Here is a 23,382-nt window from a genome sequence, read left to right on the forward strand (position 1 = left end):
CCCCGGGGCGGGCGCTGGACTCCCTCCGGCATCGCCCAAGGGCCTCTCCGGCCGGGCACCCGATGCCCCGCCGCGCGCGTTCCCACAGACTTCTGTCCGCTTCCCGGCTTCTCCCGGTTTATTCCCGGCGGCCGCTGCCGCCTCGGGACACACATTTACGCAGCAACACGCAAACCCATTCTGGCGACTCCTGGGGACCCGAGGAACCGGCGCGGAGTGGTGACCCTCCCCTGCCCGCCCCGACTCTCCCTCTCCCTCCCCCAGCGGGGCGCGTGCTCGAGTGGCGGGGGCTCTGCTGCTGCCCGGGAGTGGGTTGGGGGTGCCCCGGCGACAGGATGGGGAGGCGCTGCACGAGGCGGGCCGGACTCCGGGATGGGGGCTGCGGGCGGGAGTCTCCGTGCCCGGCCAGCTTCCAGGCTTCCCGCGGAGAGGCGGGGACAGCGAAGCGCCCTGGGTCCCTCCCGGACGACAAGCCCCGTGGCAGCCAGGCTCTGCGTGCGTTGCTGCTTCCCCTGCCCTTTCTCACTTCTCCTACACGGGCGCTCACAATTTGCTCGCTTTATTTCTCTCCTTTCCCCCCGCGAGCTCCCACGGCGGCAGAGGGGCCACCCGCTGTGCTCTCCCGCCCCGCCCGACTGTCCCCAAGGCTCTGCTCGTGCGCTCGGCCCTGGCTTTGCAGCGGGGTCTGAACCCTCCCGCCGTGGGCACAGCCGGTGGGCCGCGAGAGCGAAGACGGGGCGGGGACGATCGGTTTTCCGCGCCCCAATTTCCTTTCACGGCCTATTGGGACGTGTAGTTCTTCCTCTCGCCATCCGGCTCCGAGAGGAAACGCAACTAGGGGACCAAAAAACTACAAATCCCTGCATCCTCCGCAACGAGGGCGGGAGAGGCGTGGTGCTGAGCGTTCTGGTGCTGTTTGGTTGGAGATGGAAACCAACAAAGGGAAAGGCTAGGGTTCTGCTGCGCCTTTTCGGTGCTGGGCGCTTCACGCGTTACGCACGTTCTTTATCTAATCTTCACGACAACCCTGCGAGGCACTATTGTATCCAGCCGACTAGTTGCCAGAGATCACAAACCGCCCGGGTGGTCGAGATGGGATTGAACCCAGAGCCCTGAGAATTTCACTTATTAAGCGCTGCCTAGGTGAGCGGTGTCAAAGGGAGATGAGATTGGTTTATCCAAGAGAGGAAAAAACTAGGGCCGGTTGGGAAGAGCTTCCTGTAGTAAGGAAAAAGTGGTGGGAATGGCAATTCGAGAAGGACATGAAATTATAAGGAGTTATGAATAAAAATGGTATTTACCAGGATCCATCATAAAGCAGGTTAGGGGCATGGGTAGGACCTTAGTTAGAAATGGGTCCGAATGGTTTTAAGATATTGCATGACCAATGAGCACATTGTAGGGACAATTCAGTACTCTGCGGCTGTACTGATTTTTAAAAAAACAACTGGCAAACCTCAGACAATTCAAATGAAAACTCTCCCATGCTCTCCTATCCTTTAGCTCATGGGATCAACAGGATGTTATTTGATTTATTTCAAGCACCTTTTCTCCAGGTGTCCAATTAATATACTAAATACATTGACTTGGTTGCTTGAAAAAAAGACTCCTATTCTTGTTCTCAATTAAGCCCTTAATTTTTCTGGCATCGTGGTTATGCTTTTTAATAGTCCTTCTCTATTAGAGAAACATACAAAAATATCTGCATGTGCTTTAAAATAGTCCAGCCCATCCACCCCCAAAAAACATGAGGATATAGATATTGGCAAACTTGAAAATTGTTAATGTTGGGTGATAGATATATCTTTATTAGTTATCTGTGGCAGCAAATTATCACAAACCTAGAAGCTTAAAACAACACAGATTTATTATCTCAGTTTCTGTGGGTCAGGTGTCCAGGCACTTGGGTCATCTGCTTAGGGTCTCACACCTGCCATCAAGGTGTTGGCTAGGCTGCATTCTCATCTGGAGGCTCAACTGGAAAAGAAACAGCTTCCGTGTTCACTTGGGTCACTGGCAGAATTCATTTCCTTGCAGCTGTAGGACTGAAGACCTTGGCTCTTGCTGGCTGTCCACTGGAGACTACCCTCAATTCCTAGGTGACACCTGGCATTCATGGGCCAGCACGGCCACTTACTTCATCAAGTCAGCAAGGAGAGTCACCAGAGCAAACCTGCTAGCAAGATGGAATCTCATATAACACAAGGTAATCACACAGGGGTGACATCAAATGCGCCATACTCTATCCGTTAGAAAGCAAGTCACAGGGGAAGGGATATTACAAGGGTGTGAATACTAGGATGAGCGGCTACCCTAGGGTTTGTCCACCACCGTGCACAAGAGAGTCCATGTTTATGTTTGAAATTTTCCATAATAAAAAGAAATGAATTACATCTTTAAAAATTATCTCTAAATTTCCCACTGCCAGCAAGTTTCTAGATAAGCTGATATGATTGTTTGCAGTTGTCTTCCTAAGAATTCCTTGTTTTTTCCTACTCCATGTTTACTCAGACCTATGGCAATTAGCTTAGGACATATACTTAAATTCACTAGAACCTGGCATGACAGCCATGGATTTTAACTCACCACCTAAAAACTACTCTGTAAGGTGTGGTAGAGTTTATTCAGTCATTTCTCAATTATTTAGGGGTGTAGTTTGTGCAAAGTATTTTTTTTTTTTGCAGCAGGAATATAAAAGGATCCAAGATAGAAGTTTATATTTGGGGGCTAGAGGGAGAGGTGGAGAGAGAAAACAATAAATGCAAATAAAATGCACACCAAAAAAGGGAAATAAATGACTAAATGATAAGACAATTTCAGAGAGACGTGACATGAACAAAAAAACAGAGCAGGGTTGTTGGATAGAGAGACTGGGGTGGGGTGAGAGACCTCCGCGGAGGAGACGCTTGAGCAGAGAACCAAATGGTAAGAAACAGCAAGTACAAAGACCTCAAGGCAGATCAAGCTTGGAAAGTTCTAGGGGTGCAAAGTAAACACAGTCTGGCTGGAATGGAGTGAGGGACAGGATGAAAGCTAGAGGAAAGGCTGGGTGAGGCATCTGGACTCTATTCTCCGTGCACTGGGAAGTCACTTAATCTGTGACCACCATTATAGTAAGTGTGGAAGGGTCAGGAGGAGAGTAACACACAGTGCTTGCCCTCAGGAATATATAGCTTCCAAACTTTAATGCTAGCAGGACTTCGGTGCATCTAGATTTATAGACCAAAACATTTGTTTTTTATATGGGAAAATTTGAGGCCCAGAAAAGGAGTTACCTGCAAAAAATTCCTTGAGAATGCCTCACAATAACAAGTAATTCATAAGTGAACCTTGAATTGAAAGAGCGCATCCTCTGATTTAAAGCTTTAGAAAACTGATAACTAATGATTATTTAGTGCCCGTCATGTGCAAGGCATTGTGGTAAAGAAGTTGAATATGGCAGAGAAGCTACAGTCTAGTTGGGAAAACAAGATGGAGACACATAAGAAAGTAAGTAATGGAAGAAAATTATGTAATAAAAATCACTATCATTTCTGGAATATCTTCTTGTATCAGGCAATATCCTGATTCTTCACACATTTAGCTTATTACATCAAAAGGACAACCTGACAAGGTAAGGACTGTTACCTTTCTTGCACAGAGGAGAAAACTGAAGATCAGAGAGGTTAGGTGATTTGCCCAAGGTTTCATAGCTGGTAAGTAACGGAGTCAGGATTGGTGGCCAGGTGTGCATGTCTGATTCCACTACACAGTGGAGGAGTATACCGTGTCTGACTCACTGCCACCTGAGTAGGGAAGAGTATCTTGATTTCAGCGGAAAGGGGAATCTATGAGGCCTAGACTGTAGCAAAGTGAGATCCAGGACTCTGACAATATGATAGGCAGGACAAGAGGGGTTAGGATCTCAAGGAGATGGGAAGGGTGGGAAAACACATGATGTTTCCAGTTACCGTGGAATTGACAAGGATTCAAGAGCAAATACTTGGGAGAGGATTCCTTAAAACACTGCTGAGACAGGAAGTGAGCTAGGGAGGGGTGAGCCTATAAAGCTTGCATGGAGAAGCTGCCACTGTGGGCGGCTGGAGCTCAGACCCTCCAGGCAACTGTGGGAAGTGGTACAGACCCTGCCTCACAGTTTCCCCACCTGAAGGGCGAGTTTGCTGAACTTTGTCCACCAAGCCATCTGTTGTTAGCTGGGAGCCCCTTATGGGAGCACTAACTCTTCATCTTCTTTACATTGGGCCACACTCCTAAAGCTACCACAGCCGTGAACCCTAAGAGCACCAAGCTGGCCCTCCCTTGAGTGTTGGTGGTATCTTCGATTCCAGCGCATCGTTCCTTGTCCTCATCTGCCTCAGTGGGTTTACCGACAACAGGGGTTACATTATTAACAAAATTAGAGCTTTGTTCCTTTCATCTGAGCATTCCACAAACCCACCTCGGTCATTCTCAGAATACCTCCAAGCAGCCAGGAGAAAGTACGGTCTTATCCACGGTGAAGGGGGAAGACATTCAGATCCCAAGACAGATGATTTGTATACCTTTCGAGGCCAAGATGTGCACCTGTGTGGTCAAAGTACGTAAGTCAAAGGGACCCAGTGCTAGAAGGAGAACTTTGAAAATGCCAGAAGGGGATTTCTTTTGAGAGTTCAGGGCTGGTAATTCAGGAATTAGCTCAGGAAATAATTGCCAAAGCTCCCATAACAGACAAAATTCCTCAGTAAATCAGGCACCCTAATTCCTTCCAACCCAGAGAGTTTGCTCCAAGTTTTACATGTGCTCAGCACATCTGGGAACATCTTGTGTCAAAACACGTAAGATGTTTAAAGTAATAAACTCAGCACTGCAAGGAAAAAATTGGATGAGGCAGAAAAAATGTAATCCAAAATGTACTTATAATGTCCCCAGTGACTTTTTCTTGGCTCTTTTAACACCAAAAAGTTACTTTTTAGGATTTTAATAAAAATAATTCATGTGCATTGAAACCACTGTATTACAAAAAATTTTCTTACACATAAATATGAAAAATGTAAAAGTTCAAATTCCCATTACCTTAAGATGACAGTCATTAACATTTTGTTGACCATCTGTTATGTAATTCATTTTATCCACACACATATCATGTTTTTTATATATAAATTTATTTTATTTATTTATTTTTGGCTGCGTTGGGTCTTTGTTGCTGTGCACAGGCTTTCTCTGGTTGCAGTGAGCGGGGGCTACTCTTCGTTGCAGCACATGGGCTTCTCATTGCGGTGGCTTCTCTTGTTGTGGAGCACAGGCTCTAGGCGCACAGGCTCAGTAGTTATGGCTCGCGGGCTCTAGAGCACAGGCTCAGTAGTTGTGGTACACGAGCTTAGTTGCTCCGCGGCATATGGGATCTTCCCGGACCAGGGCTCGAACCCGTGTCCCCTGCCTTGGCAGGCAGATTCTTTTTTTAAAAAATAGATTTATTTTATTTATTTATTTTTTGGCTGCGTTGGGTCTTCATTGCTGTGTGCGGGCGAGCGGGGGCTACTCTTCGTTGTGGTGCATGGGCTTCTCATTGTGGTGGCTTCTCTTGTTGCGGAGCACGAGCTCTAGGCCCGCAGGCTTCAGTAGTTGTGGCATGCGGGCTCAGTAGTCGTGGCTCACGGGCTCTAGAGCGCAGTCTCAGTAGTTGTGGCACACGGGCTTAGTTGCTCTGCGGCACGTGGGATCTTCCCGGACCAGGGCTCGAACCCGTGTCCCCTGCATTGGCAGGCGGATTCTTAACCACTGCACCACCAGGGAAGTCCACACACACTTATCATTTAATAAAAATGGAATCGTGTCATGAGTCCTGTTCATCCTGTATGCTTTTTTAAAGTGTCATCCCTAACCCCTACTATTTCCCAAGTAACCAATGTAAACAATTTAGTATATATCCTTCTCCAGGCTCATATAATTATAGGCAAACTATATATACATATATATGCAGTTCATAATCCAATTTCATCAATTGTCTGAATAATGTACTTTATAATTAATCTTTCCTAGTTCACGATCCAGCCCAGGTTTCATACCTAGCACTTACTCTTTCAATATGGAACAGTTCTACCTCCTTTCTTTTAGTTTCTTGATCTTGACATTTTAGAAGAGTTTAGGCCACTTATTTTGTACAGTGTCACTCCATTTGGGTTCGACTGGCATTTCTTCACAGTGTAATCCACAATGGGGCTCTCATCAGGTTTCAGCCACAGGCATGAAGGCTACGTTGCTGAAACTACAAGATACCTGTGTGGGTCACACCTGCTGCTGCCTCTGGGCCTGCAGTTCCTCACAGGATTTCGAAGAAGCATGTCCATACTGCTTCCAGCTGCAGGTGCTGGATAAAGCTGGAATGTATCTCCAGCCCAAGGCTAAACTGACACCCCAAAGTACAGATACTTATTAACTGAGAAGCAAAATAAATATGCACTCAGGTTTAAAGAAGCAAAAATTATGAAGAAGTAGAAAGGCTCCAAAACTGTTTTGTTGATTACTTGTAAAATATGCATCAGAACACTAACTGGTAGAATAACGGGAAAAGGAGAAGCATCCTATGGACGATGAGAAGCAATTCTACCACTCCTCAGATTTAACCCTTGCAGGAAGACACAGAGACTAAAGTTCTGAGTTCTGCAAGTCTGGTTCCAATGGCGAGAGCCCAGCCTGGTTTTCAAAACACCTACATCTGGACAGTCAATACCCATTTGCTCCTCAAAGGACATGAGCAAAACAAAGAAACACTTCTCTTAACTAAAAATGCAGCTTAGTCAGAAAGAATTCCAAAAGAATCCAAAGTGGATTTCAGAAATTTCTTGTCTCCTCTGTAAAGAATGGATTTTGAGAAATGTGTAATGCCATTTCGGAACTAAAGCTAGTCAGTAAAAAACTTGTTTGACTTTTATTTATTTTCTGAATACATGGAAACCAAATCCAAGAACAAACTTTCCTTGACATCCTTGGCATTTGTGGGAAATAAAAACCTCACTGGAATGAATAACTGAAACCTACCCACCTCAAGTGTTGGTTGTGAGATCAAAACAATATGTGAAAGTGCTTGTCAGTAGTAAACTCATAAGCAGGTATTACTGGTACTCTTATTATTTTCCCTTTTCTCATCAGTTTTCACCATTTATATCATTCTCTTTCAAAAGGAGATTGAGACCTTTATAAGCGTGTCTACTCAGAAGGACTTCATCGGGGGGTCAATAGCCTGACTGCTAATTCAGAAAACTGGTGTGTCCTTTTTCTCCTACAAACATCTGCATAACTGTACATTAGTGAAACCTGAAGATTATCCCTATTTGGGGTATAAAAATATCCGGGATATTCTTAATTATAGATGATCTAATAAGATAAAGATACAAATATATTTTACAGAAATTTTCATTTTTATAACTTTCTGTTGTTCCTGTAGTAATATTTCACCTTAAGAGACAGTTTAATTTGTTCTAGTACAGACTTATTTCTGGGTTTAAAATTATTTCAAAATGTCAACTTTTACTTTAACTATCTTACATCTTTTCTGGAACAACATAGGTACAATTTGTTTTTTGTTAATAAGCTAAGATTGTTTTCCACCTTTCTATTTAGCTCATTTAGATATGTTGAAGAAAAATCAGGTTTTGCATTTTTGGTGGGAAGTGATGTGTCTTTCTTGGCATCAGGTCCAAAGGTCCATGGTGCTGGTTTGTCCCAATATGCATGATATTCATTTTGATTACTAGGGTAAGGAGGTTCCACTAGGTTTTTCCAATATAAAGTTGTTATTTTCCTTTGTAGTTAATAAATACAAAGACTGCAAATGTCTTGTTCTTCATCAAACTCTCACCTACTAATTTTAGTATCTATTGATTTCTCGATTCTATTTCCTTCCCTTTCCTCCCTTCCTTCCTTCTTCCTTTCCTTTATCTTTCTCTCTCCCCCCTACCCACTTTTGTTGGCATAAGAAAGACCTTTCTTTTCTTCCCCATTTATTTATTGATTCACTGGTTTATTTATATCAGTATGGCCTCATAGATACTTTTATTATTCAATGGGATATAATCTATTGTTTTTTGTTTTTAATTAATTTATTTATTTTTGGCTGTGTTGGGTCTTCGTTTCTGTGCGAGGGCTTTCTCTAGTTGCGGCGAGCGAGGGCCATTCTTCATCACGGTGCATGGGCCTCTCACTATCGCGGCCTCTCTTGTTGCGGAGCACAGGCTCCAGACGCGCAGGCTCAGTAGCTGTGGCTCACAGGCCCAGTTGCTCCGCAGCATGTGGCATCTTCCCAGACCAGGGCTCGAACCCGTGTCCCCTGCATTGGCAGGCAGATTCTCAACCACTGCACCACCAGGGAAGCCCTAATCTGTTGTTTAGTTATAAATAACTACAACTATGATCTGTCAGTAGTTATTTTGACATTCAAACTGTTCTCGATTTGGCTAGCATGAGCCCCTTCATGCTAACTCCTGTGAAATTTGACATGACCCAGTCACTCCTTGAGCACTTGCTTCCCTAACTGCCTCAATCAGATGTTCCAGGGTCCCCCTGTACTTTTCCTGTCCCAGCCCTGCAATCTGTCATTTCTCCAAGGGGTCCTAGTTCCTTTTAGTGGAAAACACATATATGTTTATATATCTCTGTCTATTTATATATCTATTAAAACATAGGCACAGATATTTATTTTTCTCAATGCTAAAAACCATGTTTTCAAACTGATAACATGCACTTCCAATCAAAAACTACAAGCTGTAATGCATGCTTCTCACTTTCCATACTTGTAGCTCATTCCTTCCATTATTCTCAATGTATTTGTTCATTTCTTCAAGTCTAGAGTACAAAAAAGTTTTGGAACTGCTAACCCGTGCCACCATGAAAAGCAAACCAGCAAACTAGAGTTAATTAATTATTTACAGTTCTTTTGTTTTGTTTTAGAAAAAAAAAAAGTGTACATCCTTGCATGTTCCCAATGTTGGGGGAAAAGCAACAACTATGTCATCATTAAGTATGATGTTACCTTTGGGATTTTTATAGATGCCTTTATCAGGTTGAGGAGGTTTCCCTCTACTACTGGTTTGCTGAGAGTTCTTATATATATGGATGCTGAATTTTGTAAGATATTCTTTCTGCACCTATTGAGATGATTCATTTTCTCCTTTATTCTGTTAATATGATGTATTACACTGATTGATAATTGAATGCTAAAATTTACATTTCTAACATAATCCTCATTTGGTCGAAATGCATTGTCCTTTTCATATATTATTGGATTTGGATTACTAATATTTTGTGAAAAAACTTACATCTATGTTAATGAGAGTTATTGGCTACTGATTTTTTTTTTTTTTTTGCGGGGGTCAGGGGAGGTCATGTCTTTGTCAAGTTTGATTTCAGGATTCTCATGACCTCATAAAAACAAGATGGGAATTGTTTCTTCATCTATTTTTTTGAGAAGGTTTGGTAGGGTTGGTATTGTTTACTTATTAAATGTTTGATAGAATTCACCAGCTAATTATTTGGTTCTGGAGTTCTACTTGAGGAAAAAGTTATGATATCAAGCTCAATGTCTTCAAAAGATATAGAACTACTCTTATTTTTTAGTTCATCTTGTGTCAGTTTGGGTAAGTTATACTGTTAAAGAAATTTTTCTATTTCATTTAAGTTGTTGGATATATTGGCATAAATTTGTTCATAATATTCTGTCATTATTTATTTAATGTCCATAAGATCATTTATTGTAGATACTGGCAATTTTCTTAATCAGTCTTGCTAAGGGTTTATCAATTTTATTATTTTTTTTCAGAAAACCAAATTTTTGCCTTGTTAATTTAAGCTATTGTTTATTTTCTATTTCATTTATGTCTGTTCTTACCTTTATAATTACCTTCCGTCTATTTACTTTGGGTTTAATTTGCTCATATTCTTCTAGATTCTTAAGGTAGAACCTTAGATTGATTGTAAACCTTTTTTCTTTTCTAATATAAATATTTAAAACTATAAATTTCCCTCCAAGAATCTCCTTAGCTACATCCCACAAAATTTGATGTGTTGTATCTTTATTATCATAATTCAAAGTATCTTCTAATTGTCCTTGTGATTTCTTCTTTTATGCATGGTTTATTTAGAACTGAGTTGTTAAATTTCTAAGTATCTTAGAGTTAGTGACTTCTAATTTAATAATTTTGAGATCAGAGAATGGGCTCTAAGATTTCAATCCTTTTAAATTTATTGAAACTCGTTTTATTTTCAAGCATATGGTCAGCCTGTTACGATTCCAGGTGCACTTGGAAAGAATGTGTTTCTGCCATTCTTATGTGTGGTGTTCTTTAAATGTCAACTGGTTCAAGATGGTTGATAATTTTGCCAGGTCTTTTATACCCTTACTGTTTTCTCTGGTTGTCCTAACAGTTACTGAGAGGTAGGTGTTAAAATCTCCAGCAATGTTTTTTCTACTTTCCCTTTAGTTCTGTCAGTTTTTGCTTCATGTTTTTGAAGCCTTGTAATTAGGAGCATATACATTTATAATTGTTTAACTGTTATATATTCCCAATGAATTGGCCATTTTGTTGTTATAAGTGTTCTTCTTTTCTCTGGTTATATTCCTTGTCTTGAAGTAATTTTTTATAGTATTAATTTGCCAGCTCAGTTCTCTTATGTGTACTGTTTGCACGGTACATATTTTTCCATTATTTGACTTTCAACTCCTCTGAAACTTTGCATAAAGGTAATTATTTTAAACAGCGTGTACTTAGGTCTTGCTTTTTTACCTCGTCTGACAGTCTCTGTTTTTAATGGGAGTGTTTAGTACATTTATATTTAATGTAATTACTGATATAGTTGGATTTAGGTCTACCATTTTTATTTGTTTTCTATTTGTCTGATCTGATATTTTGATTCTTTGTTACTACTTTTGGTTTTATCAAAAAAAATTCAATATTCCATTTTAACTCATCGATGGGCTTTTAACCTATTCCTCTTTGCCTTATTTTTTAGTAGTTTCTCTAGGGATTAAAATATGCATACTTGTCACAGTCTTTATGTAAATAATCATGATGAAAAACCACGATTGAAACAATACCACTGCTGGTGAGGAAGTGAAACAATGGAATTCTCATATACTGCCTCCATCTAGGCCTTTAGTACTATTAGGAGGAAGACAGGTACAAGAGCATTCACTGAAGCGTTGTTGTTGTTTATTTTTATTTTCTTATAAAGCTTACCTTTTAAAATATTTTTATTTATTTATTTATTTTTGGCTGCATTGGGTCTTCATTGCTGCATGCAGGCTTTCTCCAGTTGCAGTGAGCAGGGGCTATTTTTCATTGCGGTGCACGGGCTTCTCATTGCGGTGGCTTCTCTTGTTGCAGAGCACAGGCTCTAGGCACTCGGGCTTCAGTAGTTGTGGTTCGCGGGCTCTGGAGTGCAGGCTCAGTAGTTGTGGCGTATGGGCTTAGTTGCTCCGTGACATGTGGATCTTCCTGGACCAGGGATCAAACCCGTGTCCCCTGCATTGGCAGGTGGATTCCTAACCACTGCACCACCAGGGATGTCCTGTTGTTGTTTTTTAAATAGTAAAAAAAAATTAAAACTTGAAATAGCCTATATGTCCATTAATAGGGGATTAGATAAATAAATTCTGAGCTATTTATTCAATAGAATATTACATAGAGTGAAATGGAATAATTAAAACTATAATAATAAGCATAAATTTCAAAAAATATATTGAATGAAAAGAGAAATTTGCTGAAGGTCACAAAAATATATCTTTTCTATGAATTATAACAGGATATACTGTTTATGATTATATACATATATAAGTATATACTAAAATTCCCCCCAAAACCCTAAGGCATGCTAAACACAAAATTCAGGGTATTCTTTTTGTAAGAGAAGGAGGGAGGAAAGGAGAAAACGAGGATCAGGAGTCCAAGCTGCATGGCTGATAGGAGGGAGTTTTTATATCTTTATTGTATCATTATCTAAACTTTTTTATATTCCTGCAGTATTTCTTAATATTTTTTGGAAGAACAGGATTACCTTTTTATCTCCATATCCCAGTTTATTTCGAAATGAATAAAAGAATTTCCAAACAATATATTTTTCTCAGTTAAAAATCTATCTGGAAACCACCAAATGTAAGGGACTTTCTCTTTTGACATTTCCTATTCTATAATTAGTGAGAATTCATTATAATTCTCACTTTGTGGCTTTGTCCTCTGTTGATGAGAGACATCCACATACTCAGAACAGCACTTTATTAGCAAGGTTGATTGTTGAGGTTTAGGCAAAATGTGGGCATTATCAAGCACAGGTAAGAAGAAATGGAATACCTGGAGCAGAAGACATGTTTAATTTACTAGAAAAATGTAAATAGGTTAAAGTGCTAAGTTACACATCAGTATTGTCGAGGCCCCATGATGGATGGCTCTGTCTACATGTAAATCCATCATCACAAGGAAAACTTACCATGATCTCAATCAACTTTTCTCTGGTAAATGATTATCATCCTCCTGGCAAAAGGGAAAGTAAGTAATAAAATGTCCATTTTTTTAGCTTTGGTATCTTAATAGTGAAACAAATCTAACTATCTAGATTAACACAGATGTTCAGTGAGCTTGAGGCAAAGCTTTGAAAAATCTCTTGTAGGCTGAAAAAAAGACTGTAGAAGAGGAGATGGGGAAGAAAAAAGACAAGAGGAGTCTAAATGATATGAAAATTTTAAGGTTTGAACCTTAAAAGCTTTGGGCACCCAAGATAAATTTGAGTAATATTGATGAACTATATCTTATCCATCTATCCTCAGAGTCCCAGGCACGTGCAGAGACGGGTAAGAACTAGTCTCTGATTTTTTTTTTTTTTTTTTTGCGGTACGCGGGCCTCTCACCATTGTGGCCTCTCCCGCTGCGGAGCACAGGCTCCGGACGCGCAGGCTCACCGGCCATGGCTCACGGGCCCAGCCGCTCTGCAGCATGTGGGATGTTCCCAGACGGGGGCACGAACCCGTGTCCCCTGCATCGGCAGGCGGACTCTCAACCACTGCGCCACCAGGGAAGCCCTCTGATATTAAATGTAGCATCCAGAAGGTAACTAAAGACACTCCCATAAGGCAGACAATTGCCACAATGATGGTACACACAATAGAGCAAGGGGTCACAGATAAAGGAATACTGTAACTAATGTGGAATCTGACATTTGGTCTGGACCTTTATTCATCCTTAATCAAAGGCAAGAAAGGAAAATTCCAAGGCCAAGGAAGAAAGACAACTCTCATGGCATTGTTTAAATATTTTGGAAAAAAACGGTATGAATGAAGAATTATTTTTTAAAATATATGTGCTATGGGCTGACGTGTGTCCCCTCACACCCAATTTCATATGTTGAAATCCTAATCCCCAGTACCTCAGAATATGACTGTATTTGGAGATATGGCCTTTAAAGATGCTGGGCCCTAATCCATTTTCATAGGCGTATGTACACAGAGGAAGATCATGTGAAGGCACAGAGAGAAGACGGTCGTCTACAAGCCAACGAGAGAGACCTCAGAAGAAACCAACCCTGCTGACACCCTGATCTCAGACTTCTAGCTTCCGAATTGGTGGAAAAATAAATTTCTATTGTTTAAGCCACTCAGTCTGTGATACTTTGTTATGTCAGCCCTAGCAAAGAACAAATACACTTAAATGTGGTCCACTTAAAGTGATGGCAAAAATCCTGTGTTGACCTACAGTATTCAAACCGTATTATCGATTTAAACACAAGTATAGAATGATCCAATTTTTTGTTTGTTTGTTTGTTTGTTTTTTGCGGTATGCGGGCCTCTCACTGTTGTGGCCTCTCCCGTTGCAGAGTACAGGCTCCAGACGTGCAGGCTCAGCGGCCATGGCTGACAGGTCTAGCCGCTCTGTGGCATGTGGGATTTTCCCGGACCGGGGCACGAACCCGTGTCCCCTGCATCGGCAGGCGGACTCTCAACCACTGCGCCACCAGGGAAGCCCCTGGAATGATCCACTTTTGATAAAATCGTGCAACTATGTGCATAAATACAGACAGACGATAAATGTCACCTTTAATGTTTTGTGTGATTTTTTTTTTTACTTTCTCCGTTAGGCTTTTCTATATTGGTCCATTATTTTAATAAGCATGTGAGTGGATGGATTCAAGTGGGAATAAATATATAGAGCAAGGAAAGAATGTAGCTCAGGGCATAACCTTGGGGAATGCTGATATTTAAGGGACAGAAGGTGGGAGTGAGCAAAGGCAACAAAGGAGGATTGTCCAGAGAGGAAAAAGACCTGGAGTATTATTCCGAAGAAGCCAACGAAGGGCAAACTTTTAGAAGGAACAGGGCATTACCCAGTGTGAAACATCGCAGAGAAGGTCTGCACGGAGTCTAGCAGCAGGGGATGTTGCACTTGGAAATGAGGAGGTCATGCTGTCTTCTGAGAACAGTTTGAAGGAGTGGTGAGGCCAGTTTTTAGGGGTTTGTGGAAAGGATGGGCAGTGTGGAAGGAATGCAGCAAAGTCATGAAGAGTGACAAAAATTACCGATCTTCAGGTACAGCCGCAGACTGTCATCATCATACTAGGAATAGCCTGAATACAAACCTGGGCATGTCAAGATGCCTATTACCCTAGAAACCCAGGGAAGAGTACCTTAGCAACGTGTACCAGAGCTGCATGGCGCCTGAGATGTTTCTGGACCCATTCTAGTGTGTGATGTCAATTAGCCTGTAGTCTTTGATTAATGGCAAAGATGTTTCTATAAACCAAAGGCCTTGACAATGAGATCACTTCGTAGCCCCTCTAGAACAGCACAGGGAATGACAGCAGCCAGCAAGTTTTGTTATTAGAAAGGCTCCCAATGTCGCAAGAAAATGTTTATAAGCTTATTTGACTACTAGGGAACATGCTTTCTTGTCTAGTTTCCCTATCTCTTAGCCAGGTTCCCTTGGGATGAGGACACAAAAAAACCTAAACAGACAAAAAGAAGGAGAGAGAGAGGGAGAGGTATGTGTTTAGAGTATGTCAGGCACTGCTCTTTCCTCTTTCACCGTAGCCAGGTGGCCCTGGAATGGCATATCATCAGTGTATGGCAATCTCATATATATGATTATATATTAAATGTGTGTGTATATATATATACATATGTAAAACAATACATGTATTGGAGTATCATGTACCAAGCAGCATACTACACACTTTACTTAATTTTTTATTTAATTTTTATATAATCCCCAAATCCCAGTTAGGGGAGTATTTTTGTTTGTTTTGTTTTTTTGTGTGTTTTTTTGCGGTACGCGGGCCTCTCACTGTTGTGGCCTCTACCGTTGCGGAGCACAGGCTCCGGACACGCAGGCTCAGCGGCCATGGCTCACGGGCTCAGCCGCTCCGCGGCACGTGGGATCCTCCCGGACCGGGGCTCGAACCCGCGCCCCCCGCATCGGCAGGCGGACTCTCAACCACCGCGCCACCAGGGAAGCCCAGGGGAGTATTTAATATTCCTTTTTTATTGAGGAAACTGAGGCACAGAAGAGTTACATTATTTGCTTGAGATCACACAAGTTATTTGATTTAAGGTCATTTCTGGATCTACAGAGGGCACAAAGTAACTTTAGACATTATATCTCCCCCTGAGGAACCTGCACCCTGGTAAAACAAATTAGGCACACAGAGAGTTATCAACACCTAACTGCAGCACATAAATGCTATATGAGAGGGTCCAGGTGTTCACTCCTAGCTGGGGCAACCAGAAGTTGTCTGAAAGGAGGTAGTTTTAAACTTTAGCTTTGAGGGGGTAGGAAGAATTTTAATAAGTGGAGATTCTTTTCACCACAAAATCAAAATAACAGCTGTTTTCCACCTTCGTTTCTTTGTGTTATTCCTTCCAGCTCTTTTCAGAGCTATCTCTAAACAGCAAAGCATCACCAGCACCAACCTCTTTTTATTCCCATCATCTCGTATTTCCCTCAGGGCACTGAAATTCTTTAGCAATAGCAGACACAGCTGGGCGTGCACAGATGCTCAGATGCCAAAGCAGGTTTTGATTGCCGAACAGCTGTGGCAAGGACAATAGCCCACTTCCCTTTGGACAGGTATCTCTGAGTGCTGTTTTGACCAGCTTCTAGGAGAGGCATTGTCTGAGGCAACCAGAATTCACCCTGGAGTCATTTCTGAGCACATCTCTGTCCCATGATGGAGGTGTTATTTGAATTCACCTTCAATTGTTGTCTCTTAAATAAAATCATAAAATTCTTTGTCTCTTTAAAGTTGGAGGATAGAGAGATTGAGTGGTCAATTTCACACCTGTGATTGGGTGACATGAGCATTGATGAGAAAGTTCATTCGTCCGTACATTCTTCCAGGACTCTCTAGCTCCCATATTTGACCCTGCTTCCTCTAAACCTGTCTCTAATTCCTCCACCAGAAAGCAGAAAGTAATCGTTAAAGTAAATCAGTTTTTAAAGTATTAGCAAGGCTTTTCACATTGCTCATAATCGGATGTCCGTAATTCTGTGATCAGAAGGGAGAGGACATGTTTTTAGAATAGTTCTTTAAGCAGAGGGTAATTTCTGGATACCTGTAGAAAACAAGTCAAAAATATTGAAGAAAAATTGGAGTCATTTGCTCTTATCAAAAACAAGTTATTTCTTTTGAGAAGAAAATCTCATGACTGTTGGTTGATAACTCAGCCAGCTGATAGAAACCTCAACAACTTAAGAAAACCTTTCAATAGACAAAAGGTTGAAACATTTGATTTCAGCGTCAGTTTCATATTTTTGACCTATAGGAAAGGCTGAAGATATTTCAACACCTTTTTCAAGCACATGCACGTTACAAGGAACTACCTCTCCTCCATCTCTTCAGAAGAGGAGTTTAATTATAAGAACAGTGAAGATTACATAATTTGAAAAAAACCCTTATCTCTAAATTATGATCATAAAATAAGATACTAAAATGATTGCAACTTTAATTGTTCCTAAGAGTAGGGTGGACTACCACGCACTCACACCCCTTATTTCCAACCTCCCCACAATGCATTACATGAACACTGGAGTACGATCCACCTTGTGGTTCCAGGTAATGTAATCTAAAGAATACAGCAAGGAGGCTGTAAAATCAAAATATAGCTGAATCTTCAAACATTTCCTCTGTTACTCTGTGTTATTTTAAAATCTGGATACCAAAGTGTCATTTCTTCTCAGTTTAAAAATAATGCTATTTTTATTGTTGTTTCCTATGGAAACAATTTCCCTAGGCACAGCAACGGCCATAGCTTAACAGGGAATTATTTATTTAAGCCAGTTGCCCTTGTTGCGTTTTGGATGACACAAACCCGTATTTTATCCCAGTGGAGTCTGCAAGGGGAATCCCTGCCCGCTCTTGGAGGATCATCTATCGCTCCATAGCCACACTCCCAAGCAGCCACAGAAACCATTCTGTTCCCTAGAGATTAGATTGAGGAACTTCAGGTCCCCAGCGACTAATGGAACGTCACAAAAGCTGTGACCAAGTTGTCAGAACTCTCCAGGTCTGCCTGAGGTCAAATGACAAATAAAGCAGTGAGGCTCAGAAGACACATAAGCATCTCAAGAATCCTTGCACAGGAACAAAAGAATTGAGTGACGCTTGCACAAGAGCAAAAGAACTTTCCCTTTGCATAATACATATTTCTGACAACACAATATTCTTCTTTAAACATTAAGGAATGGGAAATTTCTATCACACCTATAAATAAGTAGCTTGTATCAGACTAACTCTCCCACAAAAACAGCTATAAAAACACTCCCGGGGCTTCCCTGGTGGCGCAGTGGTTGAGAGTCTGCCTGCCGATGCAGGGGACACGGGTTCGAGCCCTAGTCTGGGAAGATCCATGTGCCGCGGAGCAACTAGGCCTGTGAGCCACAACTACTGAGCCTGCGCGTCTGGAGCTTGTGCTCCACAAGAGAGGCCGCGACAGTGAGAGGGCCCCGCACCGTGATGAAGAGCGGCCCCCGCTCGCCGCAACTAGAGAAAGCCCTCGCACAGAAACGAAGGCCCAACACAGCCAAAAATAAATAAATAAATAAATATTTTTTAAAAACCACTCCCTCCAAATAAAACAGCTATTAAAACAACAGAGAGTAACCAAAGCAGCCCAGACTGAAGGGGTCAAGATCCTGGAGAGGAAAAAAAATGCACTGTGGTGAGCCAGATAGTTGCCACTGCTATTTTCCCCAGGGAATTTGCTGAGGTGTAGAGGATAGATAGATAGATGGATGGATGATCTAGTGTTGCAGGAGTCTTACTGGGCTGCAGAGACACAAAGTGGAAGTCAGGGCTATCACACTGAAAGGATTTGAGGAGCCAGCCCATTTTCCCTGTGCGATTTTCCCTCAAGGCATTGACATATTCCTAAACTAAGCAGGCAGAGTCCAAGAGGAAGAAACCAAGCAACCACCCAACAGAGAGCTTCTCAGGCTAAAAGGGTCACCATGGTCTTAGTGGTCTCCTGGTACTAGGAAGACAAAACTTGGAGTTCAGGACCCTCCAAAAATGAAGGGCCCTGGCACAGAATCTAAACTTTCAATTGAGACCCCTGAAAGGTCCCACCCTGCGAGGAAGGGTGTGATAACTCAGAGATAAAACAGCCCTTACAAAATCTGAAACTCACCTCCAGTCAGCTGAACTCCTGATTGGACCAAGTTGTCAATATAAAGTAAATCTTCTCTGTGGGAAGGTAATCGTCATTTAGAGTCTCTATAATTGTTTATATACAATGTGCATCATTAAATCCAAACTACCAGGCATGCCAGAAAATATGACCCATGACCAAAATTCAAGAGAAAAAGAAAGCCAAAACAATGGAAAGAGTGATCCAGACATTGAGGTTCTCAGACTCACACTTTAAAATAACTATGATTGACATGGTCATGGAAATAGATAAAAATGCGGAGAATTTCGCCAAGAACTGGAGTCTATTAAAAAAGTATTAAATGGCAGTTCAAGAACTGAAAAATATAACTGAATTGAGAATTCAAAAGCTAGATTTAATTATAGATTAAAAGCAGAAGAGAGAATTAACAAACTGGAAGATAGGTCAGTTCACAAAGCCAAATTGAAGCACAGAGAAGGAAAAAAGAAAAATAGAGAAAAAAGTGAAAGAGACACATGGGACATGGTGGAAAATTCTAACATATGTGTAATTAAAATTCCAGGAGAGGAGAAAGAATGGGGCAGAAACTATTTCCCCAAACTGACAAAAGACATCAAGCCACAGATTCAAGAAGTTCTATGACCTCTAAGCAAGAAAATACAAAAGCAAGCCACACTTAGGCACATCATATTAAGACTGCTGAAAACTGGAGTTAAAGGGGAAAAATCCCAATAGTAAATAAATAAAAAAAATATTACCCTCAAGAGGCAACAAGACAGTTCTGAAACAAACACTCTATTTCTTTATGATGAAAAAAAAAGGGGGGGGGGGAATTTAAAAGACAATACCATTTACAATAACAGCAAAAATCATCAAATGGATAGGAATAAATCAAACGCACAAGGTCTCTTCACTGAATACTACAAAACATTCCTGAGAGTATTTTAAATAGACCTAAATAAATGAAAGAATATACCAAGTTCAAAGACCAGAAGACCCAAAATTTTAAGGGTTAATTCTATCCAAAACAATCAATAGATTCAATGCAACCCCCCCAAAAAATGCCTGTAGGTCACTGACAAGTTGGAAATTGACAAATTGATTTTAAAATTCATATGGAAATGCAAAGGGCCAAGACAAGTGAAAACAATCTTGATGAAGAAAAAAAACTTGGAAGACTTCCATTACCAGATATCAAGATTTATTAGAAAGCTAAATTCAATAACTGTGGTATTGGTGAAAGGATATAAAATAAATCACTGGAATATACTAGAGAGTTCAGGAAAAAAATGTAGTCTTTTCAATAAATGGTGGTGGATCAATATGGGAAAAAATTAACCTTAATCCTCTACCTACACCCCAAAATCAATTCCAGATGGATCATAGATCTAGCTGTGAAAGGTAAAATAATACAGCTTCTAGAAGTTAATAATATCTTCATCACCTGGGGTAGGCAAAGAGTTCCTAAATAGGACACAAAAAACACTAAATGTAAAGTAGAAGATGAGAACTAGACTTCATTAAAATTGAGAACTTCTATTTATCAGAAGTACCATTAAAATAATGAAAATAATGAAAAGGCAAGCAACAAGCTGTGAGAATACATAAATAATGAATATATATGTGTATATATGTGTGTATCCTATAAATAATTGAGAAGGCAGATAATTCAATTAAAATTGGACAAAGGCTTGAATAGGCTCTTCCAAAAAAGTATATTCAAAGAGATAATCAACACATGAAGGGTGTTTGATAGCATTAGTCACCAGGAAAATGAAAATTAACAGCACAACAAAATGCTACCACTCACCCAACAGAATGTCTAAAATGAAAAGGACCAGTAATACCAAGTATTGGTGAGGACATGAGCAACTGACCTCTCATCACTGCTGGTAGGAGCGTAAATTGGAACATATACTGCGGCAGATTTTAAAATGGCCACGAGTTCTTCCTATCTGTGTGTGCATTTGCAACTGACACATATGATTTGCAGCTGACTTTGCAGTTTCTCCCTCCAAAAGGTCTATGGAGATTCCTTGAAACGGGGCTTGGCCGTGTGACATGCTTTGGATGATGGGACATTAGCAAATGTGATACCAGAAGAGGCCTTGAGAAGAGCTGGTATGTTGGAGTTTGCTCTCATTTTCGGCTCTTGGCAACCCTGCTACCACCACCAAGTGAATGAGCCCAGGCTGGCTTGCCAGAGTGATTCGTTGTCCGGTTAGCTCCATCTCTCCTACAGACAACCAGCCAGCTGCCAGAGAGGTGGATGAGGCCCCCAGCCACCAGCTGACTGCTAATGCAGGACTGAGCCCAGCCCAAACACACGGAGCACAAACAAACCGTCCCGGATGAGTTCAGTCCACTCGGCTGACCCAAAGAATAGTGAGTGAGTTACTGTTTTAAGTCACTACATCTCCAGGTGGTTTGTGATGCAGCAAAAGTTAACCGAAAAAACCACTTTGGAAAATCGTCTGGCAGAATCTGTTAAACACATACCCTGTTCCCCAACACTTCCACTCCTAGTTATGCACCCAACAGAAATGCATCAAAAGACATGTGCAAGGGGCTTCCCTGGTGGCGCAGTGGTTGAGAGTCTGCCTGCCGATGCAGGGGACACGGGTTCATGCCCCGGTCCGGGAAGATCCCACATGCCGCGGGGCGGCTGGGCCCGTGAGCCATGGCCGCTGAGGCTGCGCATCCGGAGCCTGTGCTCCGCGGCGGGGGAGGCCACAACAGTGAGAGGCACGCGTACCGCAAAAAAAAAAAAAAAAAAAAGACACGTGCAAGAAGAATGTTCTTTGTAACACTGTTCATAATACCCCAAACTAAAAATAACGCAAATGCGCATCAAGAGTAGAATACATAAATATAATGTGGGATAGGCACGCAATGGAATACTATATAAAAATACTATAAAACACTATAAAAATGAGCAAACTATTGGTAGATGCTCAGCATGGGGGAAACTCACAAATACCATGTTAAGTTTAAAAACAAAAAACCCAAATGCAGATACAAAAGAATACATACTGCACGACTTCATTTATAAAATTCAGAAACTAGGAAGAATCAGCAGTGATGGCAACCAGAGTAATGATTACCTTTGGAAGGGTTTTTGGCTGGCAGGAAGCATAAGGAAAGTTTCTGGGTGACAGTAATGTTTTAGATCTTTATCCAACTGTGTTTACTCTGTAAAAATTCATTGAATTGAGTATCGAAGATGTGTGCCCTTTACTGTATGTTATACTTCTGTTGTAAGCAAACTTTTTTTTTTTGGCCGTGCCACGTGTCTTGCGGGATCACAGTTCCCCGACCAGAGATCGAACCCGGGCCCCAGCAGTGAAAGCACTGAGTCCTAACCACTGAACCACCAGGGGATTCCCTATTTTAGAAGTATAAAAATATAAAATAATAAGGAATTATTCTCAGTTCTTTTCTTTGCAGTGTTTTCTTCAAGGAATTTATCTAACCCCACACACTTTTAGTTACTAGATTTTTGCTGATGACTTAAATCTCTGTCCTCAGGCCCTGTCACTCTCCAGTGCTTCCATAGCCATTTGTCCTTACATGATCCATGTAACATGGAGAATGCAGAGTCTAAAACTGAACAAACCTCACCTCCCCCACGTATTTGGGTTCACGGTGCTCCTCATTTCCAAGTACCTTCTCGGGCACCTCTCACTGCCTTGTCTCCACATCATAATGTCAAGTCCTCTCATTACTTCCTTTGGATTTTCTTTCAACTGTCTCCCTTTCTCATTTCCACTGTGTCAGAGTTCAGAGCCAGGAAAAAACCACTTTATCTTAAGCAGAAAGAGATTCAATACAGCGAACTCAGGCTTAAAGAATTATTGAGAGGCTAGAGTTGCCTTCTTCAGGCTGACCTCTGGGAATGACCCCCCAAAGCAAGACCACCAAAGTGGATCTCCTGGGGGGTTCTACCTCTGCCATAACCAAGCAGGTGGACTGTCACTGGAAGTGTTGAGTTCAAAAACACCTCCCGTCCCGGCTGCAATTCAGATGTCAGGGAACCAGCCAGCCATCTCACCAAGGCACTCAAAACTGGTAATGCTAGCGACTGGATGCTTGAGAATAAACCCAGAATACGCACGACCCTGCTTGTCAGCAGTAACAACCAACACGGGAAAGATGGCCCCCATCTCACTTCCCACTCCAGGAAAGTGCATCTAATTGGTAGATGAAAAAGATGGTCTTACTAAAAGATTTTTTTTTTTTTTTTACTGTCGAGTACATTTTTTTAAAATTAAGTAACCATTGGAAATCCTTAGATTGCCTTCGAAAATTACAGACACGTTTCCTATCAGTTATAGCAAGGTAGTGCTCCTCATGGATGTGAGTGCATTTTGGAAAGTCTGTTCAGATACATATCAATTATACCACGCCAATTTGGGGTCTAAAATAAATTATACTGTCCATGGGGGAAAACATCTTTTACTCAGTCCCTGTCCCATTTAATTGGAATCCACATGATTTAGGTTTTATCTTTGCTCAACTTAACTAAAATCACTACGTGGAGGGCATTGTGCTTGCTTCATCATAAGCAGCTTTGAGACACCAGATGTAACCCCTTGTGTCCAAGCACGTCACAGGTTCTTACTGGGTACCTCCCACATTGATGGCACACTTGTCCTGACTTGTGGTGCATGCTTGGAGATGCTGCTTGTAGTTTATTTATCCAGGTGTGAGTGTAGCTGGAGATTCCAGTAGATAACTGAGATATAACTGGTGTGTCATTC

At 41.4% G+C, this 23,382-nt stretch overlaps 1 long non-coding RNA gene and 1 pseudogene across 1 annotated transcript; both read left to right on the top strand.

Moving 5' to 3' along the window:
- Window positions 1–480: 480 nt before the first annotated feature.
- LOC116763564 lies at window positions 481–13,566 on the top strand. Its single transcript, XR_004352554.1, has 3 exons — window positions 481–1,143; window positions 2,038–2,206; window positions 13,456–13,566. It is a non-coding gene; the product is annotated as an uncharacterized LOC116763564 (long non-coding RNA).
- LOC116763563 lies at window positions 5,820–6,836 on the top strand (annotated as a pseudogene).
- Window positions 13,567–23,382: the final 9,816 nt, after the last annotated feature.

Source organism: Phocoena sinus, chromosome 12 (genome assembly GCF_008692025.1).
Source record: "Phocoena sinus isolate mPhoSin1 chromosome 12, mPhoSin1.pri, whole genome shotgun sequence".
Classification (NCBI taxonomy): Eukaryota; Metazoa; Chordata; class Mammalia; order Artiodactyla; family Phocoenidae; genus Phocoena; species Phocoena sinus.